We start from the raw sequence: 5,240 nt of genomic DNA, 5'->3' as shown, positions 1-5,240 counted from the left end.
ATGTAGATGATATTATATTTGGCTCTACGGATGAAAAACTTTGCAAAAAGTTTGCCAAATTAATACAAAGTAAGTATAAAATGAGCATGATGGGAGAATAACTTACTTTCTTGGTTTACAAGTTAAGCAAGTTAGTGATAGAATATTCATTAGTCAAATAAAATACATTTATGATATTTTAAAGAAGTTTGAACTAATGGATTGCACATCTGTAAAAACTCCCATAGCCACTGCTACTAAACTTGAATTAAACACTACTGAAAAGTCTGTGGATATTTCAAGTTATAGAGGCATAGTTGGCTCACTTCTATACTTAACAGCTAATAGGCCAGATATAATGTTTGCTACCTGTTTCTGTGCTAGATTTTAGGCTGATCCTCGAGAATCTCACTTAATAGCTATTAAGAGAATTTTCAGATATCTCAAGGGTACACCAAAACTTGGCATTTGGTACCCTAGAGATTCTGGTTTTGATCTATTTGGTTATTCAGATGCAGATTATGCAGGTTGTAGAATTGATAGAAAAAGTACAACAGGAACCTGACAATTTCTAGAAAACAAGCTAGTATCCTGGTTCAGTAAAAAGCAAAATTCAGTTTCTACTTCTACAGTAGAAGCTGAATATATTGCTGTTGGCAGTTGCTGTGCACAGATTTCATGGATGAAAAACTAATTGTTGGACTATGGTCTGCAAGTGGAAAGAATTCCTATTTTCTGTGATGACACTAGTGGAATTTCCATTACTGAAAATCAAGTACAACATTCAAAAACAATACACATAGATATCAAGTACCACTTCATTAGGGAACATGTAATGAATGGTACTGTGGAACTTTATTTTGTTCCAAGTGAAAAGCAGCTTGCAGATATATTTACCAAGCCACTTGATGAGTCCACATTCTCTAGGTTGCAATGGCACCAGTTGTAAAAATCATGTCTCGGTCAGGTTTCATCTATGAGAAGAACAAATTCGCTGCTCTTGTGAACAAATGGATTCCAGCATTTGAAGATTTTCACAAAATGATGGATTTTGTGAAGGGATGCAAGCTCAATTATGCCATGTTGGAAACACCTACCATCTACTGTGAAGTTGTGGAGGAGATGTGGACAACTGCTGTGTATCAGGCCACTGACAAAACCATCACTCTCTCCATCAAAGGTAAGGAGCATTGCATTAATAGTGACATTATAACACTACTACTGAACCACACACAGATGCTAATTTAGTTACCATGCTTAATTCTATTGGCTATGCTCTTCCCACCTCTAAGTCAAGTGATATTAGAAGACTAGGTCTTAGAAAAGAGTGGAGTTATCTATGTGATGTAGTTACCAAGATATTTTCTGGTAAACTGAGTAACTTTGATTATGTGAACTCAGCCATGCTTAACATGCTCTATATGTTAGTTGCTGATAAGTTCTATAATTCCAGTGACTTGATAATATTTGAGTTAGGTTACAAGTTAGGGGAAATCAAAAAGAGGAGTAAAAGTGTCTATTATGCTAGATTCTTTATGATTCTTGCTAACCATCTTGATGAGGATATTGTCATTGAGAACCCAACCAACAAACTGGATTGTTGGGTTTAAGAAAGGAGGATGATTGCAGATCTAAACAGAGCAAGCCATCACAAAGAGGTTCCTCTTTTCTACTTTCCAATCATGGAGGGCCCTCAGGTAAGTGAGGTATGCACCACTGTCTCTACTATTCCAACCTCCCAAATTTCTTTGCCTTTGAGTGTGGCTATGGCATCTGTTTCAATGCCCCAACAGATGCCTACCCAAGCCACCAAAATAAAAATTTCAAAATCCAAGACAAAGAAAGCCCCCGCTGGTGTCTCTCAAAAGAAACCAGTTGAAAAGTCTACCAAAACTAAAGAGGGGAGTGTGAAGGGTGGTAAGGTACGTGAGGGACAGGGTGAAAATCAAAGAAACCCCAAGAATAAAGATGAAGAGGTGAGTGTACCCAAGCCCAGCCACACCACAGTTTCCCAACAAACTGCGGTGATTAATAAGGAAATTAGCACAATTCTAGTTTCATCCTCCCAAAAGGATGTTACTATTGAAACAAGCTCCCAACCAGGAGCACATGCCAAGAGGGTAAGGGACATAAGCTCCCCCAAACTTATGCCAGAAAGAAGAAATTCAAAACCACTAGGGATGCACAAGGAACACACACAGTGCAAACTGCAGCTAAAGACTCAGTCACTCCACCATCTCAAATTCAGTTTGATGTGGCTCCAATAAATGTGGAGTCATAGCCAAAATCTTTAATCATTGAAGCCACACACACACAAGACTCTCCCACAAATTCTTTGGATGTGGACATGATTCACACATCAACACCTGATTCCCCTTCTTTAACTCTATCGGGGAAGCCAAAAATCAGTGCAAGTCAGCATTATCTTCTAGATGATTTGTTGGCTAACTTGCCAATTCTTTCAGGGACTGTTGAGATATCTGTGCCCAAATTCTCATCAATCTGCAAAGAGTCCACAATAGGCTCCACTCCAAACTCTATCATTTCTTCTATCCCGACGGATATTGGTCATCTTTCGGTTAGTGATTGTATCCCGGTGAATGTGCCTAACAGCAGTCATCCGTCGGATTCTCTAACTACTACACCGATGGATGTTCCTCATCCGTCAGTACTCACTACACAACCTAATTTCTCAACTGTTATCACAAGTGTAGATGAGCTAGTAGTAGTACAATCACTTCTAGGACTGAGGGAAGGAGTGATTTAAGTGAGAGGTTGAGTTGCTCTGAGGCAAAATGAGAGGAAAAGAGAGAAAACATGCAGGCTATTTCTTCCAGCCTGGCAAAAGAGAGTGAGAGGAGTCCCACCTTAGAAGGTGAGGGGGTGAGGGTGGGAAGCCAAGGGGAGCCTTGATGCAAAAATAGAGAGAAATTGAGAGAAAAGCAGGTACATTTGAATGGGAAGAGCCCATTGTAAGTGAGTTATTGGATGTCAATGAGGCTGACAAGAGACAACTAATTCAGCAAGAATATCAAGCTTTTTTAGACTCTGTTTCTTTTGAAGCTGAGGCATTTACTCACCCTGTATCAGCATATCAAGTTCTAGCTGAACAGGATAATGTGGCTGCAGAAAGGATGCTCAACTTGGTGCATACAACTGAATCCATACAAAGAGCAAAAGATGTTATCACCATCATGCCTTCTACAGCTGGTGATGACATTGACTATGGAACTGGTGGGTCTGAAGAGTTCTTTGGAGATGCAGATGATGATGAAGAAGAGTCAATGGACATAGGGGAGAACAAGGCCCTAGTTCTAGATCTGGCATGCCATCTTGGGTATTTTTCAAGGAATGTGATGTTTAACACTTCAAGACCACTCTCATCCATCAAATTCAACAGACACAGAATGCTCTTCAATCCACTACTAATGCTAGCACCAAGAAGCTCTTACAGGCACATCTCGACTCTCTACAATTACATCAAATACAAGCTTTTCAACACAATCTGGATGTCACTTCTATCAAAACAGAGATTGACCAAGTGAAGAATGATGTCTCTAAAAGATTGGATGCTAAATTTCCAAATGCAACAATGCTTGACATTAACAGACAGCTAATGAAGAATTTTAGTCTTGTCACTAAAGTGAATTCCCTGGATGCAAGACTAACATCAATAGAAGCATCTCTCACAGGTATCTAGCTATATCAAGCACAACAAACTCAATTTCTTCAAAAGCTGGTGGCTGCAAAGACTTCTACCTCCACTCTACTTGATGATAACAAAAAGGGGGAGAAAGGAGATTCTCTTGTCCCAGTTAGTCAAGGAGGATCAACAAGTGAGGGGGAGAAAGTGCTAAATGTTCAAGTCAGCAAAGTGATTATGCCAACAATTACATATACAAAGCCACCAGTATTGGACATCATTGACATTATTCAATTAGCAGCTGCTAAGTTGAAGTCAAAAGAACTCATCAATCAAAATGAGGTTGTGGCTGTTGAAAAAGCAGTAGAAGCACAGTGGAAAAAGATAGATGAAAGCATCAAGGAAAGGTTTGGACATGTAGAGAAACCAGACAAAATCTTTCATCACCACTCACAAGCTAAGCAAATCTCTGTGAATGAAATGAGTCTAGGTAGCCTGGAAAAGGGACAGACTTCTTGCATAAAGTCTCCAAAGGCCAAATTGGTTTTGAAGCCAAAAAGGAATTATCCAAAGACATCAGACAAGAATCCCTTGGATCTCATATTTGAGACTCCAAAACCAGATGAAAAGAAGCTATTGGCAAGGTCCATTACATTTTTCAAGGATCCAGCTGATTCAGTACTAAAAAGGAGAATTACCAAAATCTACAGGAATGGTAAAGAGATATGCGTGGTGGCTGGACACCCTCAGTTTGCAGCAGCTAAGAAAGAAGAAAAAAGAAAGAATCAAGCAAGAAAATAAGCAAGCTGCTCTAGATGCTAAAAAGCTCAAACAAAAAAATAAACAAGATGCTATCTTGGCTAAACTTCAAGCTGTCAAAACTGCAACTGAGATATCTGAGAAACCACCTATGATTACTGAAGCTTAAGATCATAAAATGCATCAAGAACCACAACAAAAAAAGAAGATTTAGATACAAGCTCCATTCAAAAAGAAAATTGGACTTCAGTGATGAGGAAATGGAAGACTACATCCCCATAAAATCTACAACTTCAACTCAGACATCCAAGCCCTCAGTGGTACATGAGGAATTTAAGGTGGATCTATTGAAGAACTTTCATGGTGAGCCCATAATTCCCAAAGATGAGCCAATAGCCTTGGATAGTTTGCCAATTCCTGAACTAAATTTATCTATCTTCAACAAGCCAAAGAAAACAAAGATAAGAGAAACCAAGAAAAGCAAGCCTGTAACTCTCAGAACCAAGACCTTAGCCAAATATCAACCCATAGTCAAAAGGGGAGATCTTTTGTATATCTGTGATATCAAGGAGTTTTCAGAAATAAACCTCTATGATGAACTGGAAGAAGTAAGAGGAATTGATGCTCACAGACATCTTCCTAAAAGACTGGTGTTTAAATACAAGGCAGGGAGAGAAATCACATGGCCTCTTCACAGGATTCTTGAAGAAAGTTGCTCTATACTGATAAAGATCTACTCATCCTTCAAGAAGAACTTTGGATTTAATGTGACTGCAAGGAGATAATTCTGAAGAAGATTAAAGAGCTAAGGAGTAATAAAGCCAAAGATGCACTACCAAAAACTCTATCAATTCCCTTC

This window comes from Apium graveolens, chromosome 1, assembly GCF_009905375.1.
Source record: "Apium graveolens cultivar Ventura chromosome 1, ASM990537v1, whole genome shotgun sequence".
Lineage (NCBI taxonomy): Eukaryota > Viridiplantae > Streptophyta > Magnoliopsida > Apiales > Apiaceae > Apium > Apium graveolens.
This window is presented reverse-complemented; position numbering follows the sequence as displayed.